This window comes from Hypanus sabinus, chromosome 29, assembly GCF_030144855.1.
Source record: "Hypanus sabinus isolate sHypSab1 chromosome 29, sHypSab1.hap1, whole genome shotgun sequence".
Classification (NCBI taxonomy): Eukaryota; Metazoa; Chordata; class Chondrichthyes; order Myliobatiformes; family Dasyatidae; genus Hypanus; species Hypanus sabinus.
Genome location: NC_082734.1, coordinates 33162369 through 33183206, shown reverse-complemented (window position 1 = coordinate 33183206; position 20838 = coordinate 33162369). Strand labels below are relative to the sequence as shown.

Sequence of the window (20838 nt, the reverse complement as noted above, 5' to 3'; positions counted from 1 at the left end):
CACTGGCCTCATGAGCCTATAAGGCTCCGGGACAGACTTTAACTTTAACTAACAATGGCCCAAACAAACTGATATGACTTTGAATTTATAGTGAATGTATTCAAAATTCAGAATTAACGCTGCTAGACAGTTGAAAGTTTTAAGTACATTTATTATCAACGTATCTATACATTATACAACCTTGAGATTCGTCTTCTTACCGGCAGCCACTAAACAAAGAAGCCCAAAAGAATCCATAAAAAAAAGACTGACAATTTCCAGAGACGGGGAAAAACAGCAGATGTTAAAATCTTAAGAAAAAAGAAATATTCCCAAATAATAAATGCTGGAAAAACTCAGTGGGTCGAGCAGCATCTGTGGAGACAGAGGGATGGTAGGGATGGTCAATGTTTCGCCTCAAGACTCTGCATTAGGACTGAGACTGTACAGCAAGATACTTAACGTATGGAAGTGAAAGGGAGGGTTGTAACAGAGGTTGGCAGTGGTGGGGAATGATGAGCAAATGGAGTGAAGTGGGGTAGGGGAGGGTGGATTACTTTGTCTCATTTGTCAGAGACTGGTAACTTGTAGCTAACTTCTTAATTTTTACAAGAACAATAAATAAGTAACATTTCTATTTGTTGAAACAATGTGTTTAGTTTCTGAGTAGTGTGACCCATACAAATGTCACTACATTTGACTCCCTAGATCAGGGGGTCCACGGCCCCCTCGGTTAATGGTGGGGGTCCATGACATAAGAAAAGGTTGTGTACCCCTGCCCTAAACTTAGATGTTGCAATGAGATGGTGTTCAATATTTGTTTTTGTATTTTTGTTCAGGAATTCACTGTGATAGATGTTCCCCTGGCTTCTATGGAGATCGCTGTCTGCCTTGTAGCTGCAATGATAACATAGACAGAAGAGATACAGAGGCTTGTGACCAGTGGACTGGCGAGTGTCTGAAATGCCTGTATGATACCTACGGAGAAAACTGCCAGCTGTGCAGGCCCGGATATTATGGGTCAGCAGTGAACAAGGATTGTAGAGGTATGATTTTCAGCAGATTAATCACATTAGCGAGATTGTCCCTGTTGTAGTCTAATACCTTTTACAGCAAAAACTTCAGGGTAGAATTTCATTAGTACTGTGGGAACCGAGAGTACATTTAACAGGTTGCTGTGTGACCAACAACAAACAATCACTGAAGCTTGCTCAGTGAGAGAATATGTTCTAACATGCAGAAATGTATCATCTCCACACTGCAGGACAGAAATTAGCACTTTTGATGTTAACATGTTAAAGTGCCTTCAACTGACCTTGCAGTGCGTTGCATACAAAGCTAGACAGGGGGTTAAACACCTCTCAAAAATAACCTGAGCTGCAAGTTTTCTTCAGGGTCTGTAATAAGAAAACTTTGTGAAACTGCAAAAATTTAAGTAAACCACATACTAGATTCAATACAGAATCAATGCATGGCTGAATATAATAATATTAATTATTCTCACCATCAATATTAAACAAGGTTTCGACGTTCAGATTCAATGTTCCATAGCTATGCCATAGACTAGAGTGAACATGTGGTGAAACGGTAGTTTAATAGCCATGAATGATAAATATATTTCCTTCAAAGTACATCTTTTAAATGTTTAGTAATATTACGAAAGCTTTAGACTCATAGGCATTGCTGTTTCAAAGGCAAATAAAGAACAAAGAAGAGTACAGCACAAAAACAGTCCATTCAGCCCACAATGTTGTGCTGAATCAGCTAAACAGCAAATTAAAAATGCCCAAACTCTAATTCCCTCCTACTAACATTATGTCCACATCCCTCCATCTTCCATACATCCATGTGCCTATCCAAACATCTCTTAAAAGCTGCTTATGTATTTGCCTCTAGCACCATACCACACAATGTATTCCAGGCATCCACAACTCTCTGTATAAAAAACTTACCCCTCGCATTCCCCTTGAACCTACCCCCTCTCACCTTCAATACTTGCCCTCTGGTATTAGACCTTTCAACCCTGGGAAACAGATAGTCCCTGTCTACTCTCTCTATGCCTCTCATAATCTTGTAAACCTCTATCAGATCTCCCCCCAGCCTTCAGCACTCCAGAGAAATGATACCACATGCCCTTTAAACCAGGCAGCATCCTGGTAAACCTCTTTTGCACCCTCTCCAAAGCCCTTCCTATAGTGGGGCGACCAGAACTGTATGCAATAATCCAGACGTGGCCTAACCGGAGTTTTATGAAGCTGTAGCATAACTTCCTGACTTTTGAAGTCAGTGCCTCGACAAATAAAAGCAAGCATTCCATAAGCTTTCTGAACCGCCTTTGCAATAGGCTTTCGCAATCTCAATGGCTCTTCATATGGCCTTAGATCACCTGGACAATACAATACAAACACCTAGGTCAGTATGTTGTTCATCGACTGCAGCTCAGCATTTAACACCATCATTTCCACAGTCCTGATTAATAATCTACAGAACCTGAGCCTCTGAACCTCCCTCTGCAATTGGATCATCAACTTCCGAACCAGAAGACCACAACCTGTGCGGATTGGTAATAATATCTCCTCCTTGCTAACGATCCACACCGGCACACCTCAGGTATGTGTGTTTAGCCCAGTGTTCTACTGTCTCTATACCCACGATTGTGTGGCGAGGCATAGCTCAAATGCCATCTATAAGTTTGCTGATGATATAATCATTGTTGGTAAAATTGCAGATGGACACGAGAGGCATACAGGAGCGAGATATACCAGCTAGTTCAGTGGTGTCAAAACAACAACCTTGCACTCAGAGTCAGTAAGACTAAAGAGATGATTGTGGAATGGTTAAACGAGGGAACACGAACCAATCCTCATAGAGGAATCAGAAGTGGAGATAGTGAGCAATTTCAAGTTCCCTGAGGATTTAACCTGGCCCCAACATATTAATGCAGCTATAAAGAAGGCAAGGGATCAGCTGTAGTTCATTAGGAGTTTGAGGAGATTTGGTTTGTCACCCAATACTCAAAAACTTCTACAGGTGCACTGTGGAGTTCATACTGACAGGCTGTAATACTGTCTGGTATGGGGCAGGGAGGGGCAGGCTACCACACAAGATCAACAGAAGATACAGGAAGTTATAAAATTAGACAGCTCCATCTTGGATGCCAGCCTTAATGGTATCCAAGACATCTTCAAGGAGTGATGCCTCAGAAAGGTAGCATCTAGTAGTACACAAACACGAGGGAATCTGCAGATGCTGGAAATTCAAGCAACACACACAAAATGCTGGTGGAACGCGGCAGGCCAGGCAGCATCTACAAGTATTCTTGTCCTCTGCTGTTGACCTGTTGTATCAGTAGGCAAATTGGAATGGATCTAAGTCACTTTTCAGGAAGGATTTGTTATGCTTCCTTACCAACCTCTGAAAGCACTTCCTCACGGTAGATGTAAGTGCCACTGGACGATAGCCATTGAGACAGGTTAGCACATTCTTCTTCGGCACTGATATAAATGAAACCTGCTTGAAACAGATGGGTTCCTCAGATTGTCAAATGGAGAGGTTAAAGATATCAGTGAACACTCCAGCCAGTTCATAAGCACAGGTCTTGAGTACTTGGCCAGGTACCCCATCTGGGCCGGATGCTTTCCGTGGGTTCACCCTCCTGAAGGATGCTCTCACGTCTGCCTCAGAGACTGAAATCATGGGGTCATTGGGGTCTGTGGCAGCTTGTGAAGGTTCCTCCATGTTTTGACGGTCAAAGCGAGCTTAGACGATATTGAGATCATTTGGGAGTGAAACCCTGCTGTCACCTATCTTCCTTCATTTCACTTTGTAAGAAGTGATAGCGTCCCCATTTGCCTCAGGTTTGGTCGGAAGTTGCCATTTTACCTGCCGGTGGCTTTCCGGAGGTCCAAGACATGAATGGCACCAACGCGGCCCTCAGCAGATTGCAGGTCTCGTGGTACATGCAGGGTTTCTGGCTGGGGAGGACTCAGAATGATTTTGCAAGGACTCACTTATCTATGACTTAATTTATAAAGTCTGTGACGTATTCATTCAGACCCTGGCCCAGTCCACTGACTCGTATTAATCCCACAGTTGCTCCTCTGCCTCCCGTGACCACCCCTTCAGTGTCCATACCACTGGAGCCTTGTCTTTAGCCTCTGCCTGTATGCAGGTAGGGAGAGGACAGCCAAGTGATCAGATTTCCCAAAGTGCAGTCTAGGAATCAGATGGCAGGCATTCCTTGTGGTAATATGGCAGTGGTCGAGTGTGTTGGGACACCTGGTGCGGCAGGTGATATGTTGATGATAATTGGACAGAAATTTCTTCAAACAAACCTGATTGAAGTCCTCGACAATGACTTTAAAGGCGTCGGGATAGGCTGTTTCCTGTTTGTACCTCGAGTGCTTGCTCAGTATCAGCCTTTGGCGGTATTCAGGATCATGGAGAACTCTCTTGTTAAGCAGAACAGTCGGCGTTTAATTGATGGATGTTCCAGGTCAGGAGAACAGGGATTCAATCAGATTGCTGTGTCTGAGCGCCACAAACAATTTGTCCTGAAGCACAGACCCTCCACCTTTTGCGTTCTCCGAATCATCGGCTGCTCCATCCAGTTTGTCAAGAAGCCGTTTGGTCTTACCGAGGTCTCTGGTGTGTCCAGAGTGAGCCATGTCTCCGTGAAACAGACAGCAACCTTGCCCTCATGTCCTCAAACTTATTCTCCAGCGATTGTACATTTGCCAATAAGATACTGGGTAGAGGAAGTTTCGTTCACTGACATTTTAGTGTGGCTTTGAGTCCTCCCTTCCTTCTTTCTGTTCTTACAGCCAGGACGATGTACCTTCGTCCACTTAAATGTGCCATACCTGCATCCTTGAGAGTTAATTCTACCTTCAGAAGATTGTGAAATTGTAAATTTGTTAAGACAATTCAAAAGTATATGTTGCCTAAAGGAAAATGACCAGCTGCAGATTGCAGTGAGAGTAGTTCAGAAGTATAAAAAGAAGTTTTGTAAACATCCTGCAAAGCATTGCCACTTTTCACCAGTGCCAACGTGGTGTGCAGGAGAGGAGAGAAGGGGAGTGAGAGAGAGAAAGGAGCAAGGAAGAGAGGGTGGTGGAATGAGAGAGGAGGGTGAGCGAGAGTTTATTAGCACATGCCGGTGATAATAAACCTGATTCTGAGAGGGGTGAGTTAATGAGCGATAGAGAGAGTGGAAGGAATAAAGATGCTGAGTCAAGATTATTGCCATACGCACCGATATGTGTGCACAGGTGCAATGATAACCTTACACACAGCAGCATCACAGACACGCAGATAAACAGCATTCACAAGAAAAGCATAAATTATGCATAAAATGGACATAAAAGGAAGTGAGGAGGAGGAGCAAGAGAGATATAGAGAGAGACAGAGGGATACAACACAGAGTGGGAGAGACGGACAGACACAGGAAGAGGTAGAGGTTGAAAAGGAGTCAGAAAATGATTGAGAGAGAGGAAGTGAAAGAGAGAACTAGAATGAGAATTATCTCTATGATCACTGTCTTATGTAAGGCGAAATATGTTGTGTTGCAGCAACAGTACAGTGCAAAGACTTAAGCATTATTATAGAACGTAAAACGCTACAGCACAGTAGGGACTTTTCTGCCCGGAATGTTGTACCCTCATTTTAACCTAGTCCCCAATCAATCTAACCTTTCTGTCACACATAGCCCAAACCCCCCCGATTTCATTTTCAACCATGCGCTCCTGATGTAGCTGTCTCTACCACCACCCATATAAGCATATAACAATTACAGCACAGAAACAGGCCATCTCGGCTGAACGTGTCCGTGCCTGACAGGGTGTTCCAGGAATCCACTGTAAAAAACTTACTTCTAGCATCTCCCTTAAACTTTCCTCCTCTGGTATTGGCCACTGCTGGCCTGGGCAAAAGGGCTTGGCTTTCCACGCTATAATCTTGTATGCCCCTGTCAAGTCAACACTCACCCTTCTTCATTCAAGGAGAAAAAGTCCTAGCCCGCTCCACATTGCGTCAAAAGACTATAAATGACAGAATAACAAATAAATAAACAAACAAGCAAATAAATACATAAGTAATTAGTGCATAATGAGGAATAACAAGGGAGGCCTTCGTGGATTCATGGACTATTCAGAAAACTGATAGCAGAGGGGACGATGTTGTTCCTAAAATGTGATAATGAGCCGAGAGTATGTCCTGGATGGTGAGGGTCTTTAATGGTGAATGGTGCCCTCTTGAGGCACGACCTCTTGAGAATGTCCTCAGTGGTGGGAAAGGTTTTGCTCAAGGTAAACTGCAGCTCAGACAGGTCAGGATTAAACTGCAAACTCTTTCCAGCATTTTCTATTTTTATGTGGGGGGGGGTGCTGCCGGGAGGTGTGGTTGTGGCACAGTAGCATAGTAGCAGTGTTGCCCGTTTACAGCCGCCCAAGGTAGAGGCATCAGGGTCGGTGCCCTCCACTGAGGTGGTGTGGCACAGCATCCAAGCTCTCCCCCACCCAGTGTTCGCCTGACAGAAGACAAGCCATATTGTCAGGAAGATAAAATCTGCAGATGCTGGAGATCTGAGCAACACACACAAAATGCTGGAGGAACTCAGGAGGTCAGGTAGCACCTACGGGAAGAAAAAGTATCCCCATCCTGCTGAAGGATTTCGGCCTGAAACATCAACTGTACAGATTGCTGTGACATTCAAGAACTCAGAGGCTTGGACTTCATTCTGCATTTTACTGATATTGTATATTTGTCTTGTACTGTGTGTGACTGTTGGTTCTGTGTTTTGTACCTTGACCCCGGAGCAATACAGTTTCATATTGCTGTATTCATATACAATTGAATGACAATTGAACAAACTTGCCAGTGTAACACTATTACAGTACTGACAACTGGGTTCAATTCTGCTGCTGTTTCTACTTACTCGGTGTGTAACCATCAGGCCAGGAATAACCCTTCCAAAACGGGCTCTTTCATCCAAACCAAAGCTGTTGAGGGGTGGTTACTGTCTGGCCTGTGTAGTACCATATTTGCTCCATCGGGTGATGCTCTCTACCCCTGGCAGTCAGTGATAGGACTGATGGTTACACACCCTGTAAGCAGCATTTTCAGGATTCATCTGTGGTATAGACATTGCACATACTCTTACCCAAATCTATTCCCAGTCCATCATGACTGCAATAAGAAACTTCGCCCCTGACCCTCACGAAGCAGTTTCAGAGCTGGGGGTCGATGCAGTCTGTTGGTACCATCCATCAGAGCAGGTGCAATGGCCACTCCTGTCTACGGGCAGTGCATTCCTGTGCTCCCTTCACACTACAATTCAGGGTATAGACTGCGGTGGCAACACAGCTTCTGAATATGTGGACCTTTTAGAACACAACCATCATCGTGACTGATTGTGTTAGTGTCAGGATGCTGTTCTGTACGTTGGCAGACTATCTGAAACATGTCACCACGTAGGCTTGCAAGCAAAAGTTCAATTAGTCAATCCTTGTTATCAAGGCTCTTCTGGCCACTGGCTCCCTGGTCTGGTGGCATGACGAGCAATGCACACATCGGCTTCCCTTGCTCCTTTAGAGCTGTTCACAGTATGTAGCTAGTGGTACTTGAAACAGATCTTCTCAATGGGGCTGAAGGCAGCTCTTTCATTGGTAAGCTCTCAGCCGTACCCAGTCTCCCAGCCATTAGGCCGTTAACCCTGTGGCCAGCATGACCTGGGCTTCAACTACCTGTTCATGGATACCCTTAAGAGCTTGAGTTAGCGCTGTGTGATATGGTGATGTGCTTTCACTCATAGTATTTATCTGTTTAATCAAAAAGGGAGAGGCAACTGGCAAACATATGGGATGTCCCAATACTATCTCATGCAGAGATAGGCCTGTTCCCCATGTGGTTTGGAGTGCGGTGATTTGTCATGAGTCAGTGGGAGTGTGCCAGGCCAGATAGGTGTGTCTCATTGCACAAATTAGCTAACCTGCTTTTCAGAGCCCTCTTCTGTCCCAGTCGATTGTGGGTGGTAAAGACAGGAGAAATGATACTCACATTGGTTCTCAAATCCTATTTAACTACCTATAAAGTGAGGGCCATTGTCACGAGGTTTTCTCAGGGATCTTAACCCTAGGTATAAATTCTTATAATACAACAGTTACAGCATTATTTCTCTGGGATTGATAAGCTTCTATCCCTGGAGATAAAAGCATAATTAAAACCCGTACATATAGGTAATAGCATAAAATCCACTTGGAGATGTACAAATAGATTCCAGGGGAGGGCCTTCTGCAGATACTGGCCGTGTCTTTTGAGGTTGTGTCTTTGGCAAATCATATAATTTGCTGCTACTTTTCTCACTATGGTCGAGAATCTCTCATTTTCGATTATACCCGAATATCCTTTATATTCTTGCGCATAGTGTGCTTTAGTCTATAAAGTCTTTCAGCCTCTGCTGCCTCACGCTGTAATTGGGCTAGTTCAACAGTAGTTCATGGGTAACACTGAGGCAGGTCCTGAAGAAGGGTCTCGGCTCAAAACCCGAGTTCTTTATTCATAGCAGTCTGACCTGTTGTGCTCTTCCAGCATTTTGTATGTGTTACAGTACAAGTTAAATAACATTCAAGTTATATAGGACAGCTGTCGTATATATTTTTAAAACAACATGCATAATATCACCCAGAGGATATAGTGGAGCAGCCCGGGAAGTCTCAAGTATTGTCCCTGCTGTAACAAGAACAGTCAACAGAGAGACTTTGAAGCTTGTGGATACAGGAGTGTTTTATTTAACAAAAACTAGCAGCAGGTACCATATTGAGACCCTCTTGGAGGAAGAGGCCTCCCGACCCAATATTACATGGCATTTTTTTATGCTAAAGATCAAAGGTCACAGCAGGACAATTCTGCATTTACAATGTATCTACAGTGCTTCCTTTCAATTACATATAGTTTCAAACCCTTCCTTCTTTGCACCCACACTCCAGACACACAAAGTGAATATTGATCAGCATTGTCTGCTTTGCAATCAACTCCAGTGCACAGCTCTAGGAAAACTATTGTTCAGGGCTGCATTTTAAATCCAATCTACAATCCGTGTTCATGTTTGAAGATTAGTTGCTCTATACCCTAACTCCGGAATTTACCTTAGCAGTCCCTCCTGGACAAAGATAAATCTGTTCCAGAAAGGCCATACTTTAAGGAGGATCTAATCAAACAGGACAGCAAAAGTGCCCCGTGCTTCGGAATCCCTTCCCTAGTTACCCTACGTGCATCCGTATCTGAGCTTTCATCCCTAATGACTATCTACAAGACTCCCGCCCTGGAAATTTGACCAAGTCTATAAAATGCAGCTTCATCATCTGTACGCCTGTTGCCTCCTTCCCTGCTGGCCGATTACAGTTTGATCTCATTCTTTATCTTCACCCCTTCATGTATCAGGCATACAGACAACATTTCACACTCCATGTCATGCCAAAGGATTGTCAGAATCATGATGACTAGTCTCTCAGACCCTCTCATCGAGGAGTCGATGGGGTGGTCTCTATTTGGATGTGTCATGGTCCTGGCTGGCATTTCCCACCTTTTCCCTTTCCTCCCTAATTGGTCCTTAATCCCCACACTTGATTCCCAATCTTTCCCAGTTCCTCTCAGTCACCAGCACCTGGTTTCCACTAGCCACCAGAGGATAAGACTCCGACAGCTCCAGTCAGCCCTTGCCAGATTGTTGGTCGACTCTCAGAGAGAGAGAGAGAGGAACTTTGCTCCAAGTCTTCACCCGTATCTCTCCGTAAACCAAGTCTCCCAGGTCCTGACTCAGCCTGGTCCCGATTCTACCCTCACTACGGAGATTCTGCCCCCTGATCCTGCCTTCGCGTCGGAGTCCTGCACTTGTGTTCGTTTTCCTGCCACGTCCTTGTCACAGGATGAGTGCAAGGATCTCACCCTGGTGGCAGCCCCTCCAGACGTGACAGTTGATCACTGGCCCAACCACTGAAAGGGCCCAGCTGTGTGTAATTTCTTTTCTTTCTTGGTCTGGCATGCTATTGAAATTGTAGAACCTGATGTCTCTGCTGTAACTGGGATCCCTTCCCGTCTATTTTTCCCAAATGTTTTTTCTGTTCTACGCGATAATTATCTACCTTCAGCAGCTGGAGGTCCAGTTACCATTATAATTAACATGCTATTCACAGCTTGCTGTCATACTCTCTCAGTTTCCTCTGTTTTCGCGTTTGCTTCCATCAGCTGGGGTCAGGTCTGATGCAGCCGGTTAGTGCTCACCGCTCGGGTTCTCTGCAATGACGCTGTTACCGGCTACATTGATCTCTCGCCCAGTCTGCGAGGGCGCCAAGAAGGTGGGTCATACGGTTTAACCTGAGTCCAATGTTTTCACTGGCTGCCTCACCTGGACTGTACACCTACACAGGCATCATTCATCTGGGGCACCACCCATGGTTCTGTCCATTAGGGAGTGAAACCTGTCTTTTCAACCAGCTCCCTTACCGTGACGTGGTCACCTGGCTGTGGGAGGACCATCTTCCCTTCCTCTGGCTCTCTCTGATCCACAGAACGTTGCTGCTGCTTTGCTCGATCCCTCAGTGTGTTACCCTGGTTATAGCAGTGCTTCCCATCTCCATATAATCTTACTAAGTCGGCATTTGTAGTTTCTTCCTCTACACTTGTAATTTCTGTAGCTTCTTGTTCTTCCGCTGCCCCCCTGTACTGATACCTGCCCAATCGTTCCTTTTCAGCTCCTTACTCTCCCTGCTATGGTGAGCCTTTGCTTTAATCATTGCTACCTCCTCAGGCAGCTGTACTACTTCTTACAGCTCCTGACTGTGCCTCCTGACATGATTCCCACACGTCACCCTGGCTCTCCTCCCTGCTTGGGGCTGCGGTCTCTCTGTGGGCCATGTTAGTTGCTTTGCAGGTCACACATGTTCGCTGTCTCTGTCTTGTTCATGTTATTTTTCCTTTTGCTGAGCTTTACACAGTGTGCCTATCCCCACGATAGCACCTTCACTCTTTAGGCACACCCAGAAATCTATAGGAAACTGCAATCCCTCAATCTCAAGTTCCTGGGTCTGACATCGTGTCAACTCCTGCACTGGTAGTGTAAATCGTGTCTCTGGCCATGGGCAGAGGTAGATCAGTTATTGATACTGATGACCCTGCATCCACTAACATCTCACGTTGCCGGCCCCTAATAACTCTCCTATACATGAATGGATGGCCACCACTGGCAATAGAGGACGTTGTCGGCCGACTGTCTGACCTCGCCAGCTCCATAGCCCAATCAGCAGCCAAATCAGAATGCTGTGGCCTCTGCCTGCTTTGCTGAGTGATTCTCACACCCTCCTCTCTTTTCAGGACACTACCTGTAGCCATCATCTCCTCTACCCTCCCACGTCTGTTCCAGCAGTTCCTTCCTTCGCGCCCCAGTTGCCGACACACAAAACAAGTCTTGGTGTAACCACATCAGCTACACCCACTACAGCCTCTCACTGAGTTCTCTTTGCCCTCCTCTGGTCTCTCTCACCGGCCCATGATGCTCTTGATCCCACCGCTATCCCTAAACCTAAAACTTCCTGCTGGGCTGAGTTCAGGTTTTCCTTCAGCTGTGCATGCACATGTCACACTACTTCTATATCCATTAGCTCATTTCTCCACCATTTTTGCGCTACCTCATGATCCTGTAGTCATTGATCCATAGAGATCCTAGTTGTGAGTGTAAATTTCAAAAGCACTCACCCACTTAGACGACTGAGATCCATCGTTGGGTCATGAAGGTGTCCCAGACGTTGTAAGGTGAACGGAGTCCATGGAAAGACATTGGAGCTAGTGGATACCGAAGTGTTGTACTTCTATTCAATAAAATTGAGCAGCGGGCATCACATTGTAACACTTTGGAGGAGGAGGCCTCTTGACCCAATATTACATGACATTTTTATATGCTAAAGACCAAAGCTAACAGCAAGACAATTACATAGTTACAATGCATCTACAATGCTTCCATTGAATTGCATATAGTTTTCAAAGACTTTCTTCTTCACACCCACATTCCAGACACCCGAAGTGAATGTTAATAAGATCACAAAACTATAAGACCGTAAGATGTAGGAGCAGAATTAGGCCATTTGGCCCAACTGAGTCCATTTCAGTGTGGCTGATTCAATTTTCCTCTCACCCACAATCTCTTGCCTTCTCCCTGTATTCCTTCATGCTCTGACCAATCAAGAATCTATCAACTTCTGCTTTAAATATACGTAAAGACTTGGCCGCCACAGCTGCCTGTGGCAAAGAGTTCCACAGATTCATCACTCTCTGGCTTAAGAAATCCTTCCTCATCTCTGTTTGAAAAGGATTCCCCTCTATTCTGAGGCTGTGTTCTCTGGTCTTAGATTCTCCCACCACAGGAAACATCCTTTCCAAATCTACTCTATCAAGTCCTTTCACCATTCAATAAGTTTCAATGTGGTCACTCTCATTCTTCTGAATTCTGGTGATACAGGCCCAGAGTCATCCAACGCTCTTCATGTGACAAGCCATTCAATCCTGGAATCGTTTTTGTGAACCTCCTTTGAACCCTCTCCAGTTTCAGCACACACTTTCTAAAACAACGGGCCCACACCTGCTCACAATACTCCAAGTCAGGCCTCACCGGTGCTCTATTAAAGTTTCAACATTACATCCTCGCTTTTATATTCTAGCCCTCTTCAACAGAATGCTAACATTACATTTACTTTCCTCACCACTGACTCAACTTGAAAATTAACCTTTAGGGAATCCTGCATGAGAACTTCCAAGTCGCTTTATATCTCAGTTTTTCATATTTTTTCTCTCCATTAGGAAAATAGTCAACGCTTTCATTTCTTCCAACAAAGTGCATGACCACACACTTCCCGACACTGTATTCCATCTGCCATTTCTGTCTAAGTCCTTCTGTAGCCTCTCTACTTCCTCATACTAACTGCCCCTCCACCTATCTTCATATCACCTGCAAACTTTGCAACGAAGCCACTGACAAGAACCGGTCCCAACACAGATCCCTGTGGAACACCACTCGACACCAGCAGCCAGTTAGAAAAGGCTCCCCTTATTCCCACTCTTTTCCTCCTATCAGTCACTGCTTTATCAAAGCTAGAATAATTCCTGTAGCACCACGGGCTTGTAGCTTGTTAAGCAGCCTCATGTGTGACACCGTGTCAAAGGCCTTCTGAAAATCCAAGTAAATGACAAAAAAAACCAATTCCCTCTTTGTCTATCCTTCTCACTATTTTTTCAAAGAATTCCAAAAGATTTGTCAGGTGTTACGGATTCAGCAACAGTAAGTAAATAAGTGAGGCAGGGGTTTTTATAACAAATAAAACATTTATTAAACACTGAAAAACAAACCCCCAAAAGTAAACAAATCACTAACGTAACCGGAAATCAGCTGCTGTGCGGCAGCTTAAACACAGTTCTTAAAGCGATGTTGCAAAAACAGTTCTTCAAAGTAGTACTGCAAAAGTTCAAAATGCTTACAGTCCATTAAAGGAGAGACTTTTTAGACGATTTAAATTCTCTTTCACATCGTGTCGTTGCGGCTCCCAGTCGAACTATACTTTTCCCACGGAGAATTTATGAAGATGGAAATGAAATGGCTTAAAGGCACTGACCTTTCCTTGACAAAACTGTACCCAAACCCTTTCTGCTATTCACAGGGGTTAACATAGAAAAAGCCAACGAATTCCTTCCAAATGAGGATCAAACAAGGTCGAACCTGTTTCACTGTCGAAATCGACTTTCCTCGATCTTTTAACTCCCGAACTCCGATCTTCACTCTCCACTGATTTTCAACTGGCAGTATTATAAAGAAACTGCTGGCAATGACCTTTTAAACTTTAGGCATTAAATAAAACTCCATTTTTCAACTAAACTGCGTCATAATATTGAACCATGCAGTGGCATGAAGTCAAAATGGCAAATCCAGCCACAAACTGCCCCTCCTCACAGGGAGGGGTCCTCCTTTTATACCCTGTAAAAAAAAACCTGTCACATGACCTCTACTGGCGGGAAAATGACGTCACTCCACCATCACAAGACCACTACCTTAAGTCCAGTATAGCTTCAACACCACTGTCACGTGTCACGGGTACGTAACACAGGCAAGGATTTCCCTTGAGGAAACCACGTTGACTATGGCCTATTTTATTATGTGCCTCCAAGCACCCTCATCCTTAGTAATCGACTTCAACATTTTCCCAACAACTAAGATCAGACTAACTGGCCTATAATTTCCTTTCTTCTGCCTCGCTCCCTCCTTGAAGAGTAGAATGACATTTACAATCTTCCAGTCTTCCAGAACCATTCCAGAATCTAGTGATTATTGAAAGATCATTACTAATACCTCCACAATCTCTTCAGCCACCTCTTTCAGAACCCTGGGGTGTTAACCATCTAATCAAGGAGACTTATCCGCCTTCAGATCTTTAAATAACCCTAGAACTTTCTTTCTAGTAATGGTAACTTCACACACTTCATGACCCCTGACACATGGAACTTCCACCATACCGTTAGTGTCTTCCACAGTGAAGACTGATGCAAAATACTTATTCAGTTCATCCACTATATTGTTGTCCCCCATAAGTGGCTCTCCAGCACTGATTTCCAATGATCTAATATCCACTCTCTCCTCTCTTTTACACTTTATGTATCTGAAGAAACTTTTGGTATCTCTTTGATATTTTTGGTTAGCTTACTTTTGTAATCCATATTTACATTCTTAATGACTCTTTCAATTGCCTTCTGTTGGTTTTGCAAAGCTTCCCAATCCTCTAAATTCCCACTAATTTTTCCGCTATTATATGCCCTCTCTATGGATTTTATGTTGGCTTTAGCTTTGACTTCTCTTGTTAGCCATAGTTGTACCATCTTTCCTTTAAAATACTTCTTCCTCTTTGGGATGTGTATATCCTGTGTCTTCTGAATTGCTTCCAGAAATTCCAGCCATTACTGATCTGCCATCATCCCTGCCAGTGTTCTTTTCCAGTCAATTCTGGCCAGCTCCTCTCTCCTGCCTTTGAAACTCCCTTTACTCCACTGTGATAACGATACATCTGACCTTCTGACATCTGACATCTCGTCCTTCTCAAATTTCAGTGTGAATTCAATCATATTATGATCACTATTAATCAGCATTGGCTGGTTTGCAATCAAAGTCCAGTGCACAGCTCCAGGAAAACTATTTTTCAGAGCTGCATTCTAGATTCAATCTACAACCTGTGTTCATGTCTGAAGATTGGATGCTGGTGAAGTAAATATGTGACCCTAACAGTTCCCATTCCCCTTCACAGCTTTCATCCTTTGATGTTGCAACATTATAAAACACTCACAATTTCACCCAAAGTTTAAACTACATTTACTATCAAAGTATATAAACTATACAAACCTGAGATTCATTTTTATCTCGTCTCATCTCACAAAAGTAACAGTAGACAATACATTTTCCTTAACCTTGGTTGCAACTCATGTACAATAACATTTATTAAGATGGGTGTTCCTGCTTCTGGGACTAATCCAGAATATTTTAAAATATATTCTGCGGGTGTTCTACACATTAACCTAATTGAATTTTGTGCAACACTGTGTATCTTTTCTATATTTTCTAGCCTCCTGATAGATCAGTTCAGGATACATTTAAATCAACCTGTTGCTCATCCCCCCCCCCCCCCCCCCTCCACCTCCGGCCTCCCCTAGAGCTATTGCAGATCTCCAGCTGAGGCAAGCACTGGCTGACACCAGCCTCACCAATCGCTCAGGAGGTGCCATTTGTCAGGGACTTTATTCAAACCTGGGGCACAGCAAGTGCCAATATGTAATTCATCCACAGATTCTGATGCTAATTGTTTTAAACACTGAGTTAGACAGTGTGCTTCCACAAACAAGAGAAGATCTGCAGATGCTGGAAATCAGAGCAACACACACAAGATACTGGAGGAACTCAGCAGGCCAGGCAGCATCTATGGAAGAGAGTACAGTCGATGTTCTGGGCTGGTGGGTGGAGAGGAGAGAGAATCACTGGGTGATAGGTGAAATCTGAAGGAGGAAGGATAAAGTAAAGAGCTGGGAAGTTGATTGGTGAAGGAGATAGAAGGACATGGAAGAAAGAAAAGTGGGGAGGAGCCCCAGAGGGAATGAGATAAGGTGAGAGAGGGGAAGGGGATGGTGGGGGACATTACTGAAAGTTTGAGAATTCATTGCTCATGCTATGAAGTTGGAGGCTACGCAAATGGAATATAAGGTGTTTCTGTCCTAAATCTTCGGCTGCTCCTGTGTCGGCAAAGGACTGTTTCTGCTGCTAGAACACAAATTTCCTCCTGAGTGAATAGTAAATGTACATCAACACCTTCATCACTAACAGGAAAGCCACAACAGTGGCTTTCTCACATTTACCTTTCTCTAGCAACATATGTGCAGACACTCACTTAGTCCATTCCAACCAGTCCTCAACAAACTTCATGCTTCCTGGTCCATAACACACAAAGATGCACACTACCGGAGTCCTCGGAAAGGTCCGGGACAGGTGACTTTCACACTACCGTCCATGCACACGCATTCAAGGCACTCACTCATACTTTGGAAATAGGTTTTTTAAACCACACCCTTTCAGTGTGGGATCCACCCCAGTCTGAGGCATTTGCAGAATACAACCCGGTTCAAAGAACCCTCTTTGTGTGTCTGTGGAATACAACCCGGTTCAAAGTACTGTCTTTGTGTACCTGTGGAATACAACCTGGTTCAAAGTACCCTCTTTGTGTGTCTGAGGATACAACCCAGTTTGAAGTACAGTACCCTCTTTGTGTATCTGTGGGATCTAACCCGGTTTGAAGTACCGTCTTTGATTTTTACTGTTGTGGCTTTCCTGTTAGTGATGTACATTTACTATTCTCTCAGGAGGAAGTTTGTGTTCTAGCAGCAGAATCAGTTCTTTGCTGACGCAGGAGCAGCCAAGGGTTTAGGACAGAGTTAGCATTTTTTGCTGAGTGTCAACTTGATCTCACGCCATTTAACAAACACTCCACAGCTATTTGAGGTGAGGGTGTGGATGAAATTGGAAATGAAGCTCCCCCACAAGAACAGCCTTCCACGGAGGGAATGTGGTGGTGTCGGTGTGCCTGACATGTTTCCAAATCAAACAAGGGCATTCAGCAGTGGAAGGCTGGAAAAGAGATCCTTAGTAGGGTGGCGAAACAGCCTGCTGCGGATGTGGAGGGTGGGGGGTGGCGAGCTAGATCTGACTCTCAGTGCTCGCAAAGAAACCCCTGCGAGCTTGAAATAACCAACAGGAGGAGGAGGAAGGTCACATGGTCCAAACTGGGACACCACAAACCACATCAAGAAATGAGACATCAGTAGCAGCAAGCGATGGTGACCACAAAAGGATCTCTTAGTTGAGTCGGAGACTTAATCAGTTTTTTGCGGGAAGCAAGCTATGATCTCATGGACCAAGAAATTTTCCGATAACATTGAGATCAATCTTCACACACTTCACTGACTCAGAGGGAAACCTGTACACTAATCAGCGTCCCTCAGTCCCCCTCTCTCAGGGGGAGATATGTACACTGACTGGTGTCTCTCAGTCCCTCTCTCTCGGGGGAGATCTGTACACTGACCGGTGTCTCTCAGTCCCTCGCTCTCAAAGGTAACAAGACCCTGCTGGGAGCTATATACAGACCTTCAAATGGTAGTAAAGATGTGGTCTACAAATTACAATTGGAGATAGAAAATAGATGCCAAAAGGGGGATATATTACAATAGTCAAGGGGTATTACACTATGCAGGTAGATTGGGAACATCATGTTGGTGCTGGATCCCAGGAGGGGGAATTTCTAGAATACCTACAAGATGGCTTTTTAAAGCAGCTCATGGTTGAGCCCACTAGGGGATGATTAATTCTGCATTGGGTGTTGTGCAATGAACCAGGATTGATTAGAGAACTTAAGGTAAAGGAACTCTTCGGGTGAGATGAGGTGAGGGCCTCCATTGGTCAGAGTTGACCATGGATATTGGGTGCTAGCTGTCTAAATATGCAAGCCCGGGCAGGACGATTCTGAGAGCAAGCTGTTGCCCATGTAGAAGCTCCCCCTCTCCACACATCTGCGAACCCAAAGGAACGGCAGAGACCGATACAGTTTGATACCAGCAGTGTCACAGGAATTGCCTGTCAACATAGAACTCAATGTAGGACTGCCTTAGGGACTCCAGCTCTGGAGTTTTCCTTCGGGGTTTACTCCCGAAGCCTTCCCCATGAGTGGGTACAGCCGCAAGGCAGCGGAGATTTGAGATCAGAGTATTCCCTCTCCTAAATGAGCTGCCAAACATGGCTGATGAGTCCCATCTGTCCGAAATGACTGGTTTTAAGGTGTCAATAACCCGCCTTTGCCCCTTCTCCTGTCAGTAGAAACGGCTCCGCAGGGCTTAGTAGCTAAGCCACATGTGAAGTCCAGGAGCTGGACTTGGTTGTCAGAGGCTGTTAGAGGCGGATGCCATTGGGAGCATTTAATAGGTAGTGGGAGCTTGTCCACATTATATAACAACCTTAAGGAACCCTTAGGGACAAGTGATCACAGACTTTTTCTATATTTATCATGCATTGCATTGTACCGATGCTGCAAAGTTATCAAAGTTCACGACACATGCTGATGATATTAAACCAGATTCTGAAAAGAACACTGGCAAGGATGATGGCAGAGCAACAATGGCTGGAATTTCTGAGAGCGATTCAGAAGGCTTAGGATACAGGTCCCCCCCCCCCCTTACAAAGGTAAAGCATTCCTATGAAACCTTTCTTAAGCCCAAAATGGTGTAAAGTGAAGAACTGTTAATTTATATGGGAAAAATTTTCATAAAAGCGAAAATCCTCTTTGTAATGCGAAAACAGCTTAGTAATGTAGGTCTTTCGTAAAAGAGAAGTGGTGTAAGGCGAACATTTGTAAAGTGGGGGACACCTGTATATACATCCCAAAGAGGAAGAAGTATTCTAAAGACAGGATGACACAACCATTGCTGGGAAGAGAAGTCAAAGCCAACATAAAAGCCAAAGGAGGGCATGAAATAGAACAAAAATAAGTGGGAAGTTAGAGGATTGGGAAGCTTTTAAAAACCAACAGAAGGTAACTAAAAGGCCACAAAGAAGTAAAGATGTAATACAAAGGTAAGTTAATCAATAATATTAAAGAGGATTCTAACATTTTCTTCAGATACATAAAGTGTAACAGAGAGGTGAGAATAGATATCAGACTGCTGGAAAATGATGCTGGAGAGGTAGTAATGAGGGATAAGGAAATAACAAATGAACTGAATATGTATTTTGTATAAGTCTTCACTGTGGAAGACGTTAGCAGTATGCCAGAGGGTCTGCAGTGTCAGGGGGCAGGGATGTGTGAAGTTGCCATTACTCATGAGAAGGTGCTTGGGAAATGGAAAAGTCTGAAGATAGACCTGGACCAGATGGTGTACACCCAAAGCTCTGTCAGAAGTGGCTGAAGAGATTGTGGAGGTATTAGTAATGATCTTTCAAGAGGAATGAAAAATTGCAAATGTCACTCCATTCTTCAAGAAGGAAGAGAGGCAGAAGAAAGGAAATTATAGGCCAGCTAGTCTGACCTCAGTGGTTGGGAAGATGTTGGAGTCGATTGTTAAGGATGTGGTTTCGAGGTACTTGTAGGCAAAGGATTATACAGGCCATAGTCAGCATGAATTCCTGAAGGGAAAGTCTTGCCTGACAAATCTGTTGGAATTCTTTGAAGAAATAACAAGCAGGATGGACAGAATTGATGGATGTTGAATATTTGGATTTTATTTGATACTAGCATGGATAAAGCTTTGGCTGATTGACAGGAGGCAAAAGGTGGGAGTAAAGGGAGCCTTTCCTGCTGCCGGTGACTAGAGGTGTTCAGGGGTCTGTGTTAGGACCACTTCTTTTTACTTTGCATATCAATGACGGATGATGGAATTGATGGTTTTGTGGCCAAGTTTGTGGATGATACAAAGATGGGTGGAGGGGCAACTAGTTTTGAGGAAGCAGAGAGTCTGTAGAAGGACTTAGACAGATTAGGAGACTGGGCAACAAATTTGCAAATGGATTACAGTGTCAGGAAGTGTATGGTCTTGCACTTTAGTAGAAAAAATAAAAGGGTAGACTATTTTCTATTTGGGGAGAAAATTAAAAAATTGAAGGCACAAAAGGATTTGACAGTTGTTGAGCAGGATTCCTTAAAGATTTATTTGCAGCTTGAGTTGACAAATGCAATTGTCATGGTCTGGTCCGCGAAGTCCGCATTCTGGTTCACGGTCCGGTCCGTGGACTCCGGACTCCGGGTCTTCTTGCTGTATGTTGTCTCAGTTGGGCTTAATCACAGGCATTTGATTCTCATATTGGGGCTGGAATATAAGTGGCCCTGGGTTCAAGTGTGGTGGCTGGTTTGTCTTGTTGGTATCCTGTCCTTGCCTCTGGGGGCAAGTCAGGCTGTTCCTTCTGTTACCCTATGGTGGGATCTGTTCCTTCCTGTCCTTGCCATTACACCGTATTTCCCAACACTGTATTCCATCTGCCACTTATTTCCCCATTCTTCCAATTTGTCTAAGTCCTGCTGCAATTACATTGCTTCCTCAGCACTACCTACCCCTCCAGCTATCTTTGTATCATAAGCAAACTTTGCCACAAAGCCATCTAAGTCATTGTCCATTATCCAAGTCACTGACAAACAATATGAAAAGTAGTGGTTCCAGCACTGACCCTTGAAGAACACCACGAGTCACTGGGAGCCAACCAGAAAAGGTCCTTTTTATTCCCACTCATTGTCTCTTAGCTCTCAGCCA

At 44.3% G+C, this 20838-nt stretch overlaps 1 protein-coding gene across 1 annotated transcript in view; it reads left to right on the top strand.

The window, feature by feature from the left end:
* The first annotated feature begins 209 nt into the window (after window positions 1-209).
* The window catches only part of LOC132383215 (perforin-1-like), a 39061-nt gene continuing 18432 nt past the window's right edge, over window positions 210-20838 (top strand). The window contains exon 1 of the mRNA XM_059954108.1: window positions 210-1025. The gene's annotated coding sequence lies outside the window, so the exon portion shown is untranslated. The remainder of the gene's footprint in view (window positions 1026-20838) is intronic.